This window comes from Argentina silus, assembly GCF_951799395.1.
Source record: "Argentina silus genome assembly, chromosome: 19".
Lineage (NCBI taxonomy): Eukaryota > Metazoa > Chordata > Actinopteri > Argentiniformes > Argentinidae > Argentina > Argentina silus.
In genome coordinates this window covers 14378143-14401330 of record NC_139673.1, presented here as the reverse complement: position 1 = coordinate 14401330, position 23188 = coordinate 14378143, and the positions used below count along the sequence as shown (strand labels likewise).

The following is a 23188-nucleotide window of genomic DNA, read 5'->3' as shown; positions in this document are numbered from 1 at the left end:
ACACACACACACACACACACACACACACACACTTCCACTGTTCTTTCCTATTGTGTCCCATTTTACCACACTGTATGGCAGAGTGCACTTTGTTCTTGTGAAGTGCAGTTTCATGGAACACTTTGAAGTGTGTTCTTGAAAGACCTATAGAAGGGCAGGGAGGTATGGTTTAATAGAGGGAAGTGCTCTGTCACAGGTCAGTGAGGTGAATAATCCTGGAGATGATGACTGGAGCTGAAGGCTGAATAATTGGGGGCTGACGAGTGTTGCTCCTAGGCCGTGGTCAGGATTAGGGTCTGACTGCCCGACTGAACACCTCTGATCCACTCATTCACTCACTCACACACACACACACACAAACACACACACACACACACCGCTCCCACACCCAGTAGTCCAGCAAGTCCAGTCATACATAAGCATGTTTCTAGTTGAGTGATTATTATTTATTTTTTGGTGTTTTTTTGTTTTGGAAGGTTCTCGAGTGTGCCGATGTCTCGTTTCCACCCAACTCGGACCAGTGCAGCTCGAGCGTCTGTAGAATGCTGCATCAGGCGCAGTGCAGTTAGTACAGGCAGGCAGTGCTGGCAGGCAGGCATGGCTCCTGAATGCTGGAGTGTAAATTGCTATAATGAAGCTATTTTATTGCAAAGACGAGCACTGCTGAATAAACAGGAAAAACAACCCAGAGTGCTTCCATGGGCCATCTGTGGAAGTACTTGGCAACAAGGCTCTGCAATGTTTACAACACTGATGGCAGTGGGGACACAGATGACTTCTACGAGAGAGGAAAATCATGCATTTCCATTCATCGTTCCATCCTACATCCCCCTGCCTCGTTAATACACACTAGAGGGAGTTATGACATTATGACAAATACAGATGCTGGATTTAGGCTTGATACTTGATGTTAGGACGGTGAATCACAGATTTTCCAGTATGAATAGCTAGTTCTTATACAATCCTCTGGTTTACCATAAACACTGTAACAGAGACATGTCATTCTGTCATCACAAAAACAAGGCTTAGATTTGACCAAACCCACTGTACACCGAGACGACTCGCATCTATTCAGAGAATTCTCTATTGCTTTGAGTGTTTCACAGGTAAATATAGCTGGTGTATGCTGGATCATTTACATGTGCTGCAAAAGATACGAAAACAAAGCTTACATTTCAAAACACTATTTTCTAAAGGCTGAAATGCTGACACACACACACACACCCACAGACATAGACAGACACAGACACAGACACGGCACCAGAGCCCCAAATCAGATGTATTTCGATAACTCAACAGAGTTAACTTCTCCTCATCTATCCAGGCTGAAAGCTTTAGGGTGACAAAACACAAGAAAATCTAAAACACACATTGACAAAAAGCCTGGTTCTGCTGAGTTCTGAGAGTTTGCAGAAGGAACAGAAAAAAGGCTTGAGCAGTTGGCCCACTTTCAGCTTGTCTTACACACAGCCAGGTTTGAAGAGGCGGAGAGAGAGAGAGAGAAACAAGGATTCTAATTACCTCACAGTGAATGCAGTTCATACATGATGGTCGAATTGAGGCAAAATACTTGAGACTTGGGTACAAAAAGACACTTGAGGACAAGGTTGCAATACCGTGAAATTGTGGCATGCAGCCTTTTTTCCCCTTTCCCTCTGTAAATGACAAAGGATATGCCAGCCATTCAGAAGAGTTACGGTGTCGAGGCTGACATCTGAGAGACCACTGTCAGCCTATATAGGCTTCTGACAGGAAGCAATTCATGGTGTGTGCTTGGAAAGGGGAAAAAGAGGGCTTGTGCTGGGCTTTTACACAGCAAAGAACCAGAAAGACAACCTTGGGACAAAATATGAAAAAGCAAGCGCTATGCAAGTAGTTTTCGATTTAAATAAGACACCAGCGCACACAGTTTTTAAAAAATGTTGTAAAATAAACGTGTCCTTGATGAAAGTGATGTATGATATCCCCTCTCTATGATATTACCGTTGTTCACACTAATGCTACAGATACACTCATTGTCATGCTACGAATCACTTCAATAATTACTACCTCAGCACAAGAGCTGTGCTCTACAGACATGTCATAATGACTTGTCTCCTGACATTCATTAGGTGACATGCTGATTTTCCTCATTCTTCAATTGTGCTTAATTGACCGCTTTTAAAAGCCAGGCTAGTTTCCTCCATTAGTACAAAGGCAGACGGCTAATTGCATCTGAAAATGAAATGTGTGTGCGTGCGTGTTCCCAGCACTGTTGGTTGGGGTAATGGACATGGGCAGCTGGTCTCTCATCCTAGCTGCTGCCATTCCAATCAGAGTGATAGAGGTCTGATACGCTGCCAAACAAGAGTGTGGTCATTCAAGCCATGCCTCTTATCCCCCCCATCGCAGCCCTAATGAGCCTACTGCATGTATTAGCTACACCAATTCGCTACAAATTGTACAACAGCTTCAATCAAGAGACTTATAGCGAGTCGTTGTTCTATATCACTAAGAGATGTCAGGACAGATAAAACACATTTTAACACAAAAGGTCAAGGGATATGATGAGTCACTTCCTGGAAAATGAAAAAACTAAAAGGCTATATTATACTTGCATTCATAGCCAACACGACTTGAAAATTATACTATGCAGAATGCTTGTGTCCGATTCCTTTGGATTTAACAAAATCGTTGTTTTGCTATCATTTAATCCAGGGATGGCCCACAGGGAGCTAGTAGGAGGGCAAGTGTCCAAAGGGCATGGTCCTGGTACTGTAATTTGCGGTACACAGAAGGGGGAGTGCTCTCAACGGCACCTGAAGCTATCTAACAGCAAGCTGCTCTCCTCTCCCAGCACCATGTCTGACAGAATTAACTTCAGACAGGAGAGTGGAGCTGACTGACGTGAATTAGAAGTGCATCTGTCAACACTGAATCCTTGTCCAGCATTAACAGCACATCCATTTATATAATATGGAGCATTAATACCCTTGATTCTGTTTTTAACAAGCCAAAAATAATGGTGTTGGTTTGGTGTGATGTTCAAATCTCACTTCTCAAACTTCCTCCTCGTTGAACTGATAATCACCAAGTGAGCAGAAAGTTGCTGTTATCAATCCATCATGCTTATTTCATAGTTTTGCATTACGAGCACATAAAGCAGACTGTAAATATTCTTATCTACGCTGCTGTCGTTGTGGGAAACAGGCACATTTAATCATGAACACATTTCCCTCTTTGAGGCAGGGTGGTTGGGAGAGCAGTGGAATGAGCAATAACCGTAAGCTCGACTGAGGCCAGGCTAGACTATCATTTCCCCAAATGAGCCTGCTCTTATCTCTGTCAGCTTCATGGTGTTTAAACACCAATTATGGCCAGTTCCCCAACTCTGTGACACGTCTCAATTAGACTATCCTCAACCCACATGATGTTAAAAACCCGTTTAATTCTTTGTTTTGCCAGAGGGAGCCACGGGCCGTCTCCTTTCATACATGAGTTCAGGCTCCAGGAGAGCAGAAACCAAATCTCATTTCAACAATCTCATTTTGAGGTTCCGTTTGTTTGGGGGACTCTTGTTATCCGAGTACCTGAGCACAGTCATAAAGCGCATTAAAATGTCTTTTCACCGTCGTAAAATACAGAGCATTTTAATTAAATGTCACTTCACTGGATAGGTGCGTGTCATTAGAATCTAAAGTGTCTACCGGTCCGTACCCTCTCTCTCTCCACAGAGGTAATTGGAGTTTTAATTGACCACAGGCTGTTGCCAGTGAGGGATTGCCCATTCCACAAGAATATTCCACCATTTTCAATGTCACAATCTCATTATCCCTTTGAATGTCTGCTCAAGGCCCAAGGAGCATCTACTGTTGAAAGCACAAACTGTATATCATATGTGGCTGGCAGGGTTCGAACCCGGGTCTCCCAAGCAGCCATTAGACCAAGAGGACATCCTCAAGATACAAGGTAACACTTGAGTTTACATATCTCAGGCAGGGCTACCTCATCATGAGAGCGTAATTCCAAATCACCTCTGCTACACGTACTCAGTTTAAAAGGACATTTAAAAGATCTTCTTCTAGCATTGTGACAGCCAATAGCCCCTTGTCCTAGCATAATTACTTTTCTTTTTTTTCTACACTTCTTATGATGACTGATGGATAGATGATTGACTTATTTAAACAAATGTATTTGTTGTAAGTCGCTTTGGATAAAGTCGTCTGCTAAATGCCATAGATGTAGATATAAAAGAAGAGTTTCCTGTGGAAGCTCTGGTCTCCGGAGTCTGACATCACTCCACGTTGCATCTTACAGCAAAGTCAGAATGCAAGTTCTCTGTCAGTGGAGGCAAGTGCTTGTTTTCAGCTTCATGACTTGACTGTTATTTCTCGTCATATTTCTTAGCGAGGCAGAACTGATAACAAGTATGGTTTATCTTATAAGTTGGCTTTACAAGCACTTGAGCAGCGGCGAGCTGGCAAGGGCATATTTTCCTAGATATGAACACATTGTTCTCAGCAGCACACTGAAGCACAGGTGCTTTGTCAGTTTAAGGAGCTTTCCAGCTTCGGCATGTTCACGTGTTTGTGTTGGCAGTTGTGACTGACTGACAGACAGAGAGCCTCTCAGAAGGGGAACGTTCCAGATTAGAATCCTTTCAGAGAGCACCATCACAGATCAATATCAAAGGCCCCGTTACATGGTCTGCCCATCCTGCTTTCTGCCAGCAAACGTTTCATGAAAATCAACTTTCTCTCTCCCACGCTTCGTGTCCTGTACCTCTGTACCTGAGAGAAACGTCATGAAGGTAGGCAATCATTAACATGAGACTCGTGTCACAGATGGGAATTGAACTCCGGTCTACACCGCGTGGGAACGTCTTACCGTCAGACCAAAGAAGATTTCCCTGAAGTCCGAGAGCAACATTTCTGGCTTAGAGCTCTCAGGCAGGGTTATCTCATCACAGATTGTCGTCCATATCACATCTACTGCATTAGGCATACACAATCATGTGCTCGCTGGTTCAATAACGGCTGTAGTGCTTCTTCCTTTCTGCAGTGATCACGACACATAAATCCATGCAGGAATATCATTGTGATTGTGTTGATCATATCAATCTCAAGCACATAAATGAGAATACAGCTCCTCATCAAGACAAACATCCAGACCAAACAACATGGAAATGTAAGGTGAGGTCACTGCAACTCGGATCAGTGGAAAACCCATGAATATAAATCAGATATCAATGGGGGCTGCCTGCCCAAAAGGAATAAGAACACCATATGTGATCAGGTGAGGCAGGGATGTGTGGTATACACTCTCACATAGAGGGGCAGTGGAGTGTTGGATTGTTGGAGTGTGTGCCAACAGCTGCAAAGGAAGTCCAATTCACTCCTCACTAGTAGTATCGTATTATCTTCCCCTTGACATCAGCAAAAGAAGGTCCAACTTTGAGCATACAGTACTACACCTGCACTCAAAGGGTTCAACATGGTTTGGTTCAAGGTAACACCTTTTTTTTGGGCATCTCTGTCAGAATGGAGACCTGATGCATGGTGGGACAGTATGTCAAGGAATAGTGTGCGCTCATTTTCCAGTGTTGTTGTAAGTTGTATGGTTGTATTGTACAGTAGTGTATTGATTTTGTGTATTGATTTTGCATGCTGACTTCACAACATTAATTTCCATGCAAATGGACAATAAAGATATCGTATTGTATCGCGTCGTCTGCTCTTGGACATCATGTTATAGGGAAGGCAAAGCTCTGTTCTAAATTCAACCCCATTCCGTCAATATGTCGAATTTTGTCTCAAGTCCTGTTCATGAATCGGTGAGCCAATGCAGCCGAAGGCCATGAAGACGTTAGGACACTAAGGCTGATATGCAGCACTAGCAACAGCACAGTCACTGAGTCATCATATCTGAAGTAGTGCATATAAGAGAGACAGACAGCTCTGTCAGGTACTTTCTACGCCTTAGTGCTGAGACAAAGTGGAAGAGACAGAAAAGGAGAGGCCGGGCATCTGGCTGCTTGCCCCCGTTTCACATCTAAACTCTTGCTTCCCCCCCCCCCATCCTTTTATTTACGCTGCCAACATTTCAGCAAGGCAAGCACTGTCCTCCTCCTTGCAGTTTGCAGATGCCCCCCCACAGCTCTCTGATTCATCACTTTGCAGGACCCGCCTTTAGCTCGCTTAGACCATTTTAATAATGTATTAACTACTGATCATAGGCAATTAATAGGCAAGTGTGCAAGCCTTTCTCTTAACCTTGTACGGACCCTGTTCTCCTGTATAAATAATAGATCTGCATGGCTGCTGGATCTTCTTGTGCTGTGCCTTGCTGTGCGTGGACTGACAAATGTGTCGTGTTGCATGGGTTACTGTCCACACACACAAAACCAGTCCCTCGTGTCTTCCAAGACATGTCTGCTTCTCTCTGGTGATCATTCAGTCTGCAGCCCTGGCTTAGCGCTCCCCTGTTGCATCCCAGAAGCCGTTATAGCCATCAGCTGATCGTGGGCCACGGCTGTCGGTATCCGGGCAATCCTATTAGTGCACATCAGCATGTTGCTGGCAAAGATATGAAGCTCAGAGCTCAGGATAGACCTGGAAAACAATGGTGCAGCACATGCTTTGGACAAAAAGCCAAGGCTGATAGAGGTTCTATTCTTAGAGGAGAGTGATGGACATATTCAATACTGAGGCAACAGACGCTTAAGTTGGTTATCAGTAAGTGTGCTACAGCATTCTAGAGACATGTCAAACACAAAAGAATGTTCTGAGAACACGATGTACTGTAAAGTTGCAACTTGGTTATACATCTTAATGTGCTCACAAACACATTACAAAAACAGACAACAACAGCCGATAACCTCTCAAACACTCATATACACCCCACGTTTCTGTTTTGAATCATGATCCAATGCTGTTTTACAGGTTACTGACACCGGAGAGCAATCTATTGCACATTATTTCAACAGCTACGGTTCTCTGACACTTGAGAACCTTCTGCAATGTGACTTTATTACAGGAAAAAAAGACCTCTCCGAATCATCACAGGAACTTCAGAGACAGGCTGTATGTCAAACTCCTCTCTTTCACATTGTTTTAAGAACCTGACCTATTTCTTTCACCGACTTCCCTGAACATTTCATTTTCTTTCCCCTGGTACATTTCCGTGCTTTCACAGAAAGGAGACCTGAATAGAAATGGGAGTTTTCATCCCGGATCTCCTTTTCAATTAAACCCTCGCTTGCCAGAAGAAAAGAGGTCCAGCTCTCTTATGTCATTATGAGAATAGGGGAAGGTGAGTGGCAGAGAGAGAGAGAGGTAAGGGAGAAAGAGAGAGAGAAATGGAGAGGAATGAAAAGGGAGAGGGAGGGCCAGTCCTCAAATGTGTGTGTCTGGCACTGTCTGACCCTGCAAGTATGCTTCCTTTATCAGGAAATTTGGAGGGGGGGGGGGCTTCCGTCTCCATTGACACGCTCACTGACACCGAGGGGGCTTCGTCTCACACACACACACACACACACACACACACACACTTTGGTAATGGTGCCCATTCAGCTAGAAATCACACACCCTGCCCACCTGACATACGCCCACTGCCTCTGAATGGCCAGCTCTTAAACATCCAAATGGATCCTTTCAAAAGTCTGAGTTTCCATCTCCTGGCGGCTATGGAGGCTGTATGGGGAGATGCTAGCTAAGATAAACAAGATATAAGACATGGCTGGAGAAGCAGGGAGACTTTGATAAATATAGGACAGTACCAAGCTCCCCACGGGAGCAGGAGGGGCTAAAGTGGGAAATGTAGAACAAAGGAAAGCCGCTACAGCCTCCAAAAACTAAAAACTGCAGCAGTGGCAGGGCTGTAATAGACACACACTCCTACCCACACTCCTACATACACACTCCTACATACACACACACACACACAAACTCCTACCCACACCCCTACATACACACACTCCCACACACAGACATACTCCTACACACACAAGCCCAATTTTTGCCTTCACTGACACACACACACACACACACACACACACACACACACAGTCCTTCCCTTCCCTTCCCTTCCTTCCCTCCCTCCCTCCCTCCCTCCCTCCCTCCAAATATACAGCCCTGTGCTGAAAATAGTAGGTCAGGCCAGTCTGATGCAGGCTTTAGGGCTGTAGAGAGTGCTGGTTTGCTTTGCAGTGGGGTGCATCTGTGCACTCACATCCCAAAGAGTCCAATTACTTTGAAGGAAACTACAATCATGCTTCTGGTGTACTGTTCCTGAGATCAGCATGGCTATAGTGACCACAGGCTATACACGCTTTTGAGACTGCCACGACAGATTTAGATTCAGCCCTATGTAAAAGACCACTTACAGCATCCCCCCCATGACGAACTGAAAACAGAGACGACGGCCCTTACATCCAGTTATTCTTTCGAGGAACGTGTCGAACGTTTGGCTGTAGCCGCAGACCTGTGCCATAAACATGTCACTCTAGGTTCCCCTGTGCAGCCTTGCTGTTTGCCTGCGGTAACCAACAACTCCGCGTAAATGCTACCTCCGTGAATATGTGAAAGATATTCCCTCAACATCCAACATCACACCGGAGGATCTCTCGCAAGAGAACTTACAGGAGTAAGTTGCTGATGCTGTGGAGAAGCCTCTTAAATATTGTGTGTGTGTGTGTGTGTGTGTGTGTGTGTGTGTTTCAGGTAATGAGGATGAAGCCTGGTATGATTAGCCTAGGGAGTAGGAATGGAGGGTGGAGCAGCTCTGCTGCAGGGGAACAGCCTTTTGTAACCCACCCATCACCATCTCCTACACAGGCAGTAATACCACTAATAAAAGACTTATTCATATTTCACGTTAAAAACCATCTCCTTCCTCATTGCAGGAGTTGGCTGACAAGTCCAACAAAAATGCTGGCGTCCCACAAATTATTAAATGTTTGCAATGCCTTGGTGTGAAATTATTACAGGCAAAAAAACATGATGATTCACACCGTATCACAAGCAAATCCCTCCCTCTCCCTCTCCCTCTCCCTCCCAATCCCCATGCTTACTCCAAGGCTCCTCCACAGCCATTCTCCCCTCTGGAGGCACCCCTCCTCGAAGCTTTATGGCAGTCATAATCTCCTAACCCCAATCTCCCTGCATGCTTACTCACCCTAAAACCCTCAAACAGCAAGCTCTAAAACACCTAGCCAGCACAATGGTGTTTACGTCCTGGCCTTTTTGTTATTTTAATTATTTACAGGGCTCTCTGGGGAGCACTGCTGACATGGGATGAGAAGCCTTTCCTATTCTCATGGCTCTGTAGAACACAGTTTGTTCCAAGTCAGGAAATCACCCACCGGGGGCAATTCAGGATTGAGGGGCTTATTGCTCAAGTGTTTGGTTTGTGCAGAAGGCTGGTGTGTGGAGTGTGGAGTGTGAGTGACCAAGCAATGTATAGAGTGGAGCAGAGAGTCTTCAGCTAACCCTGAGGGGAGGGACACACACACTGACATGCAAACACACACACACACACACACACACTCACTCGGGTGTGCCAAGAATCTCACATCCTCTCCAGGTACACTCAGGTGTGTGTTGAAGACAGGGCTGGAGATGAGAGAGAATGTCAGTGCTGGCAACGGTCTCACAAACGGATGCACGCGTGCAAACGCACGCACACACACACACAGAGGGAGTGCTGGCCACGAGTCAGCAGCCTCTTCTTGGCCAGATGCTGTAATCGCATTTCCAAAAGCATATGAAAGAGAAATGCTGTCAGTCTCTGGCCCAGTCTGCTCAGCCTAATCCCATTAGCTCCCCCCACCCACCAATTCCCTCACACTTTAAAGAGCGAGCTTTAACTAGCGTATGGCCTCCCTAACAACCCGCAGCAGATGTATGAGGCTTGTCCTCAGTCTCTCTCTCTCTCTCTCACAGCTTCTGTCACTCTATACAAGTTCCCTCAGGCACAACAAGAAGTCCACATTCACAAACAAACACACAGTCTCAGTTTCAACACAAACATGTTTTTGGCAGTGTTGGGTATCGAGAAGCATTTTGTCATCTCATCCGATGTGACGACTCGGTTCTCTCTCTCTCTCAAACTGTGGACACGGCCAGGGGACACGGAGGCAGGGGGACGTGTGTGTCTTTGTGTGTGTGCGCACGTGTGTGTTTGTAGAAGGGGGCTTCACGCCGGGCGACAGTCTGTTCTGAACAGGCCAGCTGTTGCCTCCCCATTCTGAGCCCACTGAGTGGGCCGAGCAGGCCTGCCAGAGTGGGGAGGCATCCATAGGACTACTAAAGCACACACACACACACGGCCAACAAAGACTCTGTTATGGGCACTCCATTCAGAAGTTACCCATTCACTCTCCAGCACACCAGCAGTGACCATATGCTCCTTCGGACAGGGCAGTGGCTGACTGACCGTCCAGATTTCTGAATGCACACACACACACACACACACACAACTCTGCCAGTCGGGCAGGTGACCTCCGATGCCCCAGGGAGGTGTTGATGGAGGTTTGTGTCCCAGCCTGCGTGGTGCTGCAGGTCCTGGTGACACTAGTGACAGTGACATGTGTGCATTCTGATGGCCCAGCGGGGGGTACCAGAGAGGCTGTGTGGCCCACCATCGGCCTGCCATCTGAGGCCCGGTGGTGGGGGGCGAAGGCTGGGCCAGAGCTGGGGGTTGATGGATGGATGGATGGATGGATGAATGAATGGATGAATGGATGGATGCCTCCACTTAATGTAGTCAGAGAGGAGAGAGCGCGGGTGCAGCAGACTCAGCCTCAGGATATGTACGACCTCTGGACATTAGCAAGATAATGATGAAAATCACTCACTTCTATCTATAATTGTCTTTTCAATTTTCAAAAGCTGCAGCCTCAATGTTGTACTCTCTGGTGACTCAATTCACTTTGGACAAAAAGAAAGAGTTGAAATATCAATTTGAGCACCTCTGTGGCGAAAGATAGAAGGTTCAGGGTTTTTTTTTAACTCCATTATAATTATTCTGCGTGAAGCTGACAGTGTATTAGTGCTTGCGATAACTCCAATAATCTCTTACACTATAATCCTGGTGATTATCCTACAGAATAATGCGCATCCATTGAAGCATGTTGATGAATTGCATTAGAACAACAAGTAAATGTATTCATAATGACATAAGGATTACTCATTAATTACACTTTTAAAAGAACATAGACTATTACTTTCAAGAGGCACACATTATTCATAGGAGGACACGAGGGAAGCAGTGGCTGCAGAAATGTAACACTCCTGACCTCATGGAGCCAAAAGAGCAGTGTGTGTTCTGATCAGTACAGTGAGCATCTCTAGTCTCAGCATGCTGGTGAGGGGAAATGAGCTTTTGACATGCACACACACACACACACACAGAGACAGAGATGGTCCTCTCCTCTCTGTGTGATCAGGGTTGTCACCCGCTGTCCCCTGTCACATGTGTCACCCAACACACTCCTGTGCCCCTCTCAGTCAGATCTGCTTGGTCTTAATGAGTCCTGCTTGCAATCGGAGGCCCGGTGCCCACACAGACAGCATGCCAGGGGAGAGAGAGGTTGGCACCCTGAACATACAGTATACAAAAAATGGCACATGCCAGCTCAATGCCCAGATTGTCCACATAATGCAGACATGTAGAAGTAGTAGCAACACACTCATGAATATAAATAAAACAACATGGCAGAGAAACACAATATACTGTGGTGTTCACGGCAACACAGGGACGAGAGTCTCTCTCTCTCTCTCTCTCTCTCTCTCACACACACACACACACACACACACACACACACCGTCTTCTGTCCACTTCTTGCCTGGTGTTATCAGCTCTCTCTCTCTCTCACACACACACACACACACACACACACACACACACAACTAAGAGTGGTCATCCACCCAGTTTAACAGAGACAGGAAGAGGATTGGGATTTTTTCCCTTTTTGCTCTGCTATCACTGAGACCACACGCTGAACATGTCACCGGTTCAGCTCCCGTGATATTTAACGTCCGGATTTCACTTTCATTCCTGTCCCCCGGCTCTGAGTACTTGCCAAGAGCGCCCTGTCTGTCTGTCTGTCTGTCTGTCTGCCGCGACGGAACCAAAGGACGCACGCGGCCAAATATAATCCAGACTGACAGTGCTCAATGTAAATACGCTCTGACGTTAATTCAGGACAGAAAGGCCTCATGAATTGTTCCAGTGTGTGTGTGTCCCCACCTCCAAACTGACAGATACTGGGAAAAGATAGACATGCAAAGTATACACTTGTGTTGTTGACACTTGTGTTATGTTTAATCGAAATGATTAACAGAAAGCACACATACACACACACACATTTACTTAATAATGCTAGCGCTGCCTCTTCCCTCAATTTCTGAGCACTTAACTCTACTTCCCTAGCGACCCTTCTGGTTCCCTGCCTCTGTGTGCGTGTGTGCGTGCGTGCGTGCGTGCGTTTGTTTATGTGAGGTCCTGCTTGCTCAGCTGCCAGTCAAGGTGGCAGGGTCCCACGTCCCTTTAATGGATGACTCACCCAACAGATAACATGTCTGCATTTTCTCACAGGGCCAGACAACTGACCATTAACATCCCACCAAGCAGTACGAGGACACAGTCGTCCACAGTTGAGGCTCATTGGGGAGGAGTATGTTTGTTTATGCTGTCTACATAGATACACCTACACATGTGAATGAGCTTGTGCGTGTGCTCTCAATCTCTCTCTCTCTCTCTCTACACTGTACAAATCAATACAGGCTCTGTTTTTACAAGGCCCTGTCAGAAGGCATTAGCCGAGTCTAGAAGGCTCTCGACCCACCATGCACCATGGAGGTCTGTTTCTGAGGGCCAGGTGGACAGACAGAAAGACAAAGAGACAGACAGACGCACACACCCCTCCCCTGGGTAAGGGGACAGGAGGGTGTTCTACAGAGAGAAAGAGAGAGAGGTCAAGCTAGGATAGGACCATCCACCATGACAGTCCAGTCATGACTCATCGCCCTCACAGTCAGAAGGGACAGAGAGATAGAATGATTGCGAGACAGAGAGAGAGAGAGAATTGACAAACCGCCCTGATCCTGACTTGCTTCCTGCTACATTTTCCACATGTGATTGATAGCAGTTGGCCGGTGGCTGACGGCTGTTGCATGGTGCCCTGGAGCCACTTGACCCAAGACAGGCACTCTGTGTGAGGTCCCCAGCCCACCTAGAGGAGCCCGTCGCTGGGCTTCAGTCTGGGCCTGGCTGGCCTCCTTAATCACTTTTACCAGAAAGTCAATACTCTGCATGAGTCAATTACACAGAAAGAGGGGGCTTGGGTGACCACGTGACCATGGAGTCTGCCTTATCCAGACGACCAATCTCTCTGACAGTCAAATCATACGCGCCTTATTGGATTCCAACGAGGAGGAGATCGTTACATTAATAGAAGCATTAATAATTCACTCGGTCTATGGGTGTATGTCTCTCTCTCTCTCGGTAGTAGCAATGTTTAAAACACACAGACAGGCAGGGACAGGCACACAGCAGGGACAGGCACACAGCAGGGGCAGATACAATGTTTGTATGGCATACTAACCCATTCTATATCCCTCTCTTTATCCTCCTCTCCTCTATCCCCTCTCTCTTCTATCCTCCAGTTTCCCGTCTTCTCCCGTCTCCTCAACCCCCTCTCTTACCAGCCCGTCCTGGTCCAGTGGTCATAGTGTACAGGTCTTCCTCCCTCTGCCTCTGTCCCCCTCATCTTCTTCTTCTTCTCTCTCTCTCTCTCCTCCTCCTCCAACCCCCTTTCCTCTCTCTCCTCCTCCTCCTCCTCCTCCTCCTCCAACCCCCATTCCTCTCTCTCCTCACCCCCCCCCTCCTCCATCCCGGTCCAGCGGTCTCTGCTGTGGTCTCTGGTCTCCCTCTCCGCTCTCCTCACCCCCCCCTCCTCCTCATCCCCCTCTTCATCCTGGTCCAGCAGTGCTCGAGTGCTGGTCTTCTTCTCTCTGCTCTGGTCTCCCTCTCCTCTACCCGCCTCACATCTCTCCTCCCCTCCCCTCCCCCCCCTCTGCGTCCTGGTCCAGTGGTGATCGAGTGCTGGTCTTCAACTCGCTGCTCTTGTCTCTAATGAGTCCCCTCAGTCACACACCATATCAAATTAACAGTCTGCAGAAAGCAATTACTGTTCAGCTCGTGCACCAGCCAGGCCCGGGCAGCCCACGCCGGGCAAGCACGCTCACTCCATTGCTATTGATTGATAAGATGCTCGGAAAACACAGTGGAATATGGACACTGGGAGATGGAGGGAACGGGGGGGGGGGGGGGGTAGAGAGAGAGAGGGGGGGAAAAGTCAGTGAAAGTGAAGAGACAAAATAAACCAAACCCATTACACCCACGCTCACTCATTAACAGTGAGGGTACACTCAACTGAGTTTCCATTTAGCCTTTAAAAGTCAGTCAAACTTTCCACTGTTTAATTATCCCCATGGTAGAATGCGCAATGAGGGGGACAAAGGCCATGTATTCGCTTGAACGCACGCACGCACGCACGCACGCAGCTATGATGACTCAATGATTACTGCCCAACTACTCCTAGTCATTTCAATACAAACCTACAGCTGGCCCTCCATTGTATTGTATTGGGGCTTTCTTCTGTATCCATTCACCTGGTTAATTAGGGCTTAAAGCACGTTCACATGCTCCAGCAGGGGTTCCTATCTCCCCAGTGTCTACGCTGTAGTGTTTGACTGAGCTCATTCATTAGCCACCTCAACGCAGAGCATGTCATTGCTTTCACAAGTGTGTGACTCGTACCTTGTCCCTTCAGGTTAGGACAGATGAGATAGTGAGGACGTGTGTGTGTGTGTGTTTCATTGTGTGTGTGGTTCACTGAATGAGTGAGTGGGGTCATCAGTGATAGACTGCTGTGTTAGTGTGTGCGTGTGTGTGTGTGTGTGTGTGTGTGTGTGTGTGTGTGTGTGTGTGTGTGTGTGTGTGTGTATGTGTCTGTCCTCTCATAGCTCATCGCAAAGATCCCTATAGAGGGACGTTGAAGGGTAAATGTTTAAATCCAGACAGCATAATAGTTGTGTTTCCGTGAGAGAGCAGACAACAGTGTGTCTCTGGAAGGCAAACACAGAGAAGGTCACTCCTGAATAAATGTCACAGATAAATTGGCTCCCAGAGAAAAGACCCTTGGGTTAACTTATAAAAAAACAAGAGTCGTATAAAGAACTCAGTCTATCACGGCAGGGAATGGGCATGTCCAGTCTCTAGCAGAAAGAACTGGAGGGAGACATGGAGAGAGGGAGAGGGAGAGAGGGAGAGGGAGACATGGAGAGAGGGAGAGGGAGAGATGGTGCTGGGGTTATGATGACAGCTTCATCAGTGCCTTCGCCCCTTCAGACCCACCTCATCCTGCCTTGCTGTCAGCCTGCTCTCTGAGAAGCATTAGTCTCTCTCACACACACACACACACACACACACCAGTCTGCCCCCACTCCCACAGGACCACTCTCCTTGTCCTCTGAACAGAGTTGACTAAGGACACACACACACACACACACACACACGTCCCCAACGAGGACACAGGGACACAAAATCACTCTGGTCACAGGGTGAGGGTGATCAATTGTGGAGTTATGACAGAACTAGTCCCACCGACCTGTAATCAAGGCTCACTGGGGTACAGATGGACCCAGAGGTATCATTCAATCTATTGATCCCCCTTGGTGCTTTTAGAGAGGCTGTGTTGGGTTGCAGACGCTGGTGTGTGTCCTTAAACGCTGTGCTAACGGTGTGGATATGCCGTAAATCTGGCAGGGAGCCAAGCACACACTTAGACGTTGGAGAGGGCAGAGCACAGGTTCTGCATTAGCTCGGTCTCTCAGTTCTCTTTCTTTTGTTCTGTCCGTCCTCGTTCTCTCTCTCGTTCTCTCTCTCTCTCTCTCTCTCTCATTCTCACGCCCACTCCCTCCCTCACTCATTCATTCATTCTCACACAGTCGCACCTAATCAAGTTTGCCTTCACGGTGGAAGTGCCAACAACCTTGATTTCCTCTGCAGCTCTCTCTCCTCCCAGGCAGCTCAACCACCGCCCGCCGCAGAAAAACACCACAGCGCTTCATTTAAACCAGAGCAAACCGGCTCCTTCCTGCTCTCCTTCATCAGCCTGCCAGACCTGACCAAACCGCCCCGTCAACTCCAACGATCAACAATCCGACGGCAGGAAACCCGCAGACGTCTGCAGTCAGCCCATAGACACATCACGAGCCTCTGAGTGGGGAAATGGATATTTGACTTGACGTATCAAATGATTCCCCAGATCCTCTGGACCAGTTGTGTTCAGAGCTGGAGCGTGGTGCAGTGTATTAAATGCAGCAGTCTCCAGATGCGTTTCGCCCCATGGCTATGTAGGTTCAAATCCACCCGTGGCCCCTTTCCTCTCCTCTATCTATCTATCATTCCCCCTGTCTAAATATATAACAAAGTATGAAAGGTGAATTGAATTCCACCCTCCTTTATAAAAAAAAAAAAAAAAAAAAAGGGAAAAAAATCATTAAAAAAAGTTGTTTTCAGAGCTGAAGTTCAGAGCAGTCTGATAGGTCAACTGGTGTGACTGAGGAGTCCTACGGTGGCCTGTGAGAGTCAGCTGGGCTGCTGGACCAGGCGAGCATCGCAACTGAGGACACAGTAAATAGAGGGTGTAAATTCTGCAGAGCCGTATTCGTCATCAGCAGTGGCCGTGACAGGGATTAATGGAGTCATTAATCTTGTGTAGGAAGGAATGGCTTGAGGACCCCCAACCTGCGGGGGAGGCACTGCCCACCCAGCTCAATGTCCGTGCCTGCTCCGGGATGACGAATGGCCATCCTGTCTGCCAGCCCATCTATCCATCCCCCTGGCACAGCCTGCCTTACCAGCGGGGCCTCTGCCAGTGTGCCCACAACACTTCTCCTCCTTTCATTCACATCCTGAGCTTACTGTACGTCTCAGCCAAGAGGTGTGTGTGTGTGTGTGTGTGTGTGTGTGTGCTCCAGCAGGCAGTAAAACAGCTCAGTGCAAACTCACTGTTCCATATGAGTCAGGGAGAGAGGCCGCTTTTACGGGCGTGTGGGCCAGGCAGGGGAAGGTGGAAGGGGAGGGGGGAGGAGGGGAGGGGGAACTGTAACCTGTACTCTGTGGTTCAGGGCTGCAGGAGAGAAAGCCCATGTGGTCCTATGGTGGCCAGTGGGGACGTGGATGCCAACGGTAGGACTGACAGAGCATGGGCTTGCAGTAGTCAGATGTGGCCTAGCACTCTCGTCCCAATTCTAAATATTGCTCTACAGGAGACATCACAAACTTGGGTGTGCTCACTTCATCTTGCCTTGCATGCAGAGTTTGCACTTCTGAGACTCTTCTAGTGCTTGCATTGTGCGTGACATGGACATCAAGCATGTTTTTTTCTTTCTTTTAGAAATAGTCAAATATGGATTTTTTTCCACCAGACCGTTACCGAGCTTGTCTTTAACACACACACGCAGGCAATAAATCCTAATGAAAATCCACTTATGAAGGGAAAAGCATTAGTGGAAGACCTCAAATATCTTAAGCCAGACTCCTGATCCCTCATACAGAGGATATTAGGTGATTGAGGTAGGTAGTCTCACCTCTCCCACCACAGAGTCTAGAAGTAAAATGTATTGATAATGAATAAGGGGACAGATTTGACGTGCATCAGATCATATAAGGACGTATCGAGCGGCGGTGCCGGGCAGCCGCCGTCGCTAAGTGAATAGGCGGGAGGGGTTATAGGCTCGGCCACGAGCGCGAGACCCCTCTCATCTCGTCAATCAGTCATCAACCGTCCTAGACACTTGCTCTGGCCCCCCCACGCTGCGCCTCATATGCTTTACCGTTTGCTTGCCTCACTAAATGCCAAGGCCGCAGCTGTGGAATACGCCAGACAAAGCCAGCAGTAACATTTCCGACATTCCTCTCCTCTGTCTGAAATCCTGGAGAAATAAATGCTTCTATTTCTGCCTCGAAATATAATGAGGTCGGGCCTCGATGTGCAGCGAGGCAATTATTTTCCGACGAGTTGTGGAGATCTGCATGACACACATCTAAGACTCCAATGTCAATCTGAGGAGGAGAGGATAATGACTAAATAGCACTGTGAAATCGGGGGGGGGAAACAAAGATAAGCATAAATCCCAGTTTCTCAATCACAGCGCCGGCGTTACGTAAAGCTGAGAAAATCCACCTTTGGGGAGAGGAGATGAACACTGTCTGTACTTGTTCAGGATGTTCCTCCAGTTTCAGCTCGGAGCTATCAGTCGGGCTTATGGGGCCAAGAAATGTGCCGCTACATGTAGCTAGCTCTCACGGACCAGAGTGAATACCCCCACCCACACACTCTACACACACACACACACCTTTTAGAAACTCTCACGGACCAGAGTGAACCACCCCCATCCACCCACCCACCCACCCACCTTTTAGAAACTACTTTGCATACCACATTTCCTTCCACTCACCCTCTAAATGGCCCTATAAATAAAGCCACAGGTAGGCATCTGCTGTGGTGGACGGAGCAGGGTTGAAGTCTGACTGTGTGTGTGTGTGTGTGTGTGTGTGTGTGTGTGTGTGTGTGTAGAGTATGTATGTATGCATGTGTGTGTGTGTGTGTGTGTGTATAGTGTGACTCACACGAGGGCCATGCAAGCCAGCGTTAACCGAGGCAGTAAAACACCAGCGCTCCTCTTCGGAGCTGAGTGGGTAGAACTACGGCATCATGAGTAATTAGATTAATGATTCCACAGTAGGAAGGGCACATCTGCTTGGCAGTGGGAATAAGAGCGCAGCTAGTGCCAGCGTTAGGAAACTTTTCCCAGCACTGACTAAGCATGTTCCCGACTGTGCTAACCGTGTAGGAGAAACAAGGTGATCCAGAAGGTCTTCCCACCATGAGTCAGCGAGCGACGATGGAAAACATCAACCCTTACCTCTGAACGTTCTGGATCGTTGCACAATCATACCCATACTCGCCGACTGGGTATGGCCTATCACCTGGGTGAATGTGAGGGGCAGCAAATGTGTGTCTGGGTGTCTGTGTGTGTGTGTTTCATTTGTCATATTTACTGGCCCAAACAGTGGTATGTCACACCAGAGGAAAGACTTCTGTCTCGTTCGACTGACTTCTGTCTGTCTGTCTGTCTCCCCCCATGTTGGCTGTTTGCACAACAGCCCCCCCCCCCCCCCCCTCGTCCCCCTGCTGTGGGAAAACTCTCACATGGCTGACTCGGCTGAGGAGAATGGGCCCCTGGGTGTGTGTGTGTGTGTGTGTGTGTGTGTACTGTGTACAGAGAGAGAGAGTGTGTGTGTGTGTGTGTACTGTGTAGAGAGAAAGACTGTGTGTGTGTGTGTGTGTGTGTGTGTGTGTGTATGGGGAGGGGGGGCGGGGGGATGACACTGAGAAAAATGGCTTAAAGCGGACAGCTCTGCAGTAGAGACCCAGGCCTCCCCGCTCTGGCTTTGACAGTGTAACAAGTCTCAACAAATACAACAATGTAAAAGAGAGAAAGAACACACAAGGGGGGGGGGGGGGGGGTCGGAGTGTAAGAGACAACCTGACAAAAGCTGCTTCCTGCCCTTCTTCCGGTAGCCCAGCCCCACCTGTAATTAGGTAGTGGTGATGCTACTGCTGGGATGTGTGAGGAATGGCCTGGCTGACACACACCACACAGTTTGATACATACACAAACAGCCTCGTATCAGTGCTTTTGAAGACATACACACACACACACACTGTGGGGTCTGCTGCAGGGCCTGTCCACGCATGCACACCCAGTCTCTCTCTCTACACACACACGCCACTCACACACACACAAGCACATGCACAAATGCACACATACACACACACATGCCACACGCCACACAGACACATGCCACACACACACACACACGCCACATAAATCAGCAGGGCAGAACAGCAGCTGACAGTGGGGAAACACCAGCACATTCCATCCAGCCAATCACTCACACAGCCACGCACATTAACACACACGTAGCATATGCCCTGTATAGCGACACATACGTGTGCACATGACAAGCACACACGCAATACACTCAAAACACACTCACCCAGGCAACATGATACAGTCTGAGTATCTGTGGGTACACTTCTCTACATAACTGCAGGCCCTGGTGTAGGCCACACCAGCCAGAGCTGATTATGGGCCAGGCTTTGCAGGTTAGTAAGTCGTGACATGCACCTCCAGAAGGTTCATAAATCAGCTGGCTCGGAGCTTAGTGGGGAAAACTCACACACCCACTTACCCCCACCCCCACCCCCACCCCCAACCCTACACATATACAGTGTAATGTGGATCATTTGCAGCTTAAGGTGGAGAGTATTGCACGGGTGCTTACATAGCATTCAGGCTAAAGGAGCTCTGTGTGTGTGTGTGTGTGTGTGTGTGTGTGCATATGGCGCAGTCAAAGATAGTATTATACCATTACATAAACAATTCCAAACATCTTTTTATTAGCATAACGCAGCATACGCCCCCCCATTTACGCAGTATACGCCCCCCATTTAAAAAAGCTTTGAAACAGTAGCTTGCATCATCTTAAATAGCTTTACACTCATTCAAATCCTTAACTGAGGACAATGTACCACAATTTGCCATAATAAAATATTAAAACACAGTAACAAAACAATCAAGGCAAACTAAGCAAGAAATGACTTTGTTCAGTGTTTAAGGCTATAATTATCAATCTGATTCTTAAATGCCAGACGATCAAATTCATGGACTAGCAAATGGGCCTATAAAAAGCTAAAATGTTTATTCCTGCCGTCTGTTCAAGACAATGGAGATGTTCTCTCCTGCAGCAGAGGCAATAGCATGTTAATACTGGGGCTTGACACAGGGAGCACAAAAGAGGGGGAGATAGAGAGCATGTGTGTATGAACCTGTGCGTGTGTGTGTGTGTGTGTGTGCATAGAAAGTCAAGCTTTGAGCTTTGTCATACAGACAAATCCAATCCAGGAGGAAACATGAGACTGTCGAACTGCTGGTGTATCCACACAATGAGACGCAGAGGGGGGACGGAATAAACCCTGCTAATAGAAATGAAACGGGTCTGATTTATCACTGATCCGCTGCCCGTAATTAATTAGACACACTTTTTATATGAAACTGTGATTCACACGCATCCGAATTTTACAGGTTGAAACAATTACAGTTGCTTTTATAGGGGAGGCGGGAGACCAATGCTTTTAATAGTCTATATAAATTTGGTTGGATGGAAATGAAAAACTTGGCTCTGACAGCCATGAATATGAAAGTTACAGTTCCTCTTTGGGTTTAGAGACAGTTGTATGCCCTTCAGCGAGATCTAGTGTTCTGGAGCTAGTGTACTAGAAAGGAGAACCCTGGACAGTGCCTGTATGATATCACAGCTCCAGCAGCCCACTCTTTAGCTAGCAGGCAGAGCATGGAGACAGGCTAGTAGAGGACTGGCACTGTTAACAATGCAGAGTCACACAGCCGTGGAAAACCTCTCTCAGCCTGGAGACAGGGGGGGGGGGGGAGACAGGGAGGAGGGGGGGGGAGAGGGTTTCTGATCAGTTCTCCCACCACTTAGTCCCTCCACTGCTATACTGCAGTGGTCCAGACATTCTGCTCCCCCTTCTCACCACAGAATGTCAGGATGAGATACTGCCTGATAAATATGCTTAACACTGCCAGAGCCATACCAGGTCTGTGGCCTATCAGGGAGACGATACAGTAATGACACTGGGACATCGAATACACACAAAACAAGGTGTGTGTGTGTGTGTGTGTGTGTGTGTGTGTATATGCTTCAATCACGGTGTACTATGACACTCACTTGATGAAACAATCAGAACCATTGCCCCTCTTGCTCTGCTCTCTAGTTTAGGGAGGTTATCAACAAGGAAGGAAAAGTGGGAGAATTACATCCACAAACAGCACCATTTCAAACGCTCCCTGACAGCTCAGTCAAAACAAGAGGAAGACAAGAATTGGCAATCAATAGAATAAACTACAAGGAAAATGGGAGCCAGGCTGTCTCAGCACACAGCAAACTGACAGGAGAACTCTATATGATCCCGGCTACAAACCAACTGGGAGCTTTACTCAACATGAACGATATTGAACATCGAAAATGAAGATGTCGGATTAATTGTAGTATGTGAAATGAGGATTTTCGTCAGATCATTATTTAATCTAACGATCACGCATACAGTAGACATAACGACAAACTCTGGAGGACATTTACGTTTACTAATGTTGTCATGATCATTGATGTGTTAATATCTCTTTGTTGAGGTTATTGGTTGCCTCATTTAACATTATAACACATTTATATTTACAATACGTAACTTAAAAAGGCTATAACGTGTTGATTCTGATGCAAAAATGTGCTTCAGAGCAGAACCTTGTCTGAGTTCTGACCCTTGTTCATTACAATGCTCACAGCCTCATAGAACACACTGGAACAGTGTTAAACCTGAAGTCCAAAGTCACATTAAACCTTTATATTAAGCTGAGAGAAGGGCTAGGGTCGGAGGTCACAGCAGGGAGACAGATGAAAACAAGAGATTGCCAGGAGGCCTATTAGAAGACCTCTTGATGTTAGGGTGCCAGTATGGAGGAGGGGTTTAGACTGTAAAGTGGTTCTGCCACTACACAGGGGAGAGAGGGGGGGTGAGAGGGGGAGATGACAGGGGGAGATGACAGGTGGAGATGACAGGTGGAGATGACACCGAACATGAGAGAGGTCATCATGTCAAGACCTCAGTCCCAACCTCTCATCTAGCCTCATGTCGTATTTTGAGGTCTGGAATCCCAAATGTGTAGATAAATGGTCCAATGAACCAGAACATTCTTTTACGGCAGGAATATGCTACGCTCATGATTCTCCATTTCACATTCCTGCGTATTTGCCGTCGGCCACAGTATAAACATGTTGATTTTGATGTAATTATGTGGTAAAAATGTTTTACTTGATGTGGTACATGTGGTAAACATGTTTTAGCTGAATCCTAGTGTTGTTAGCGGAGCTACTGCAAAGCACCAGGAGAAACGCACGTAAACGCCTGTCTTTCCTGAAGATGTATTCAGCTGAGGTGGTTCTTAATTTCACATAACCAGCATGAAGGATGCATTGTCTTTCCTGAGACCAGGAC

At 47.4% G+C, this 23188-nt stretch overlaps 1 protein-coding gene across 4 annotated transcripts in view; it reads right to left on the bottom strand.

The window, feature by feature from the left end:
- The window catches only part of shf (Src homology 2 domain containing F), an 82974-nt gene that overhangs the window by 41186 nt on the left and 18600 nt on the right, over positions 1–23188 (bottom strand). The gene's annotated exons all lie outside the window — the stretch shown is intronic.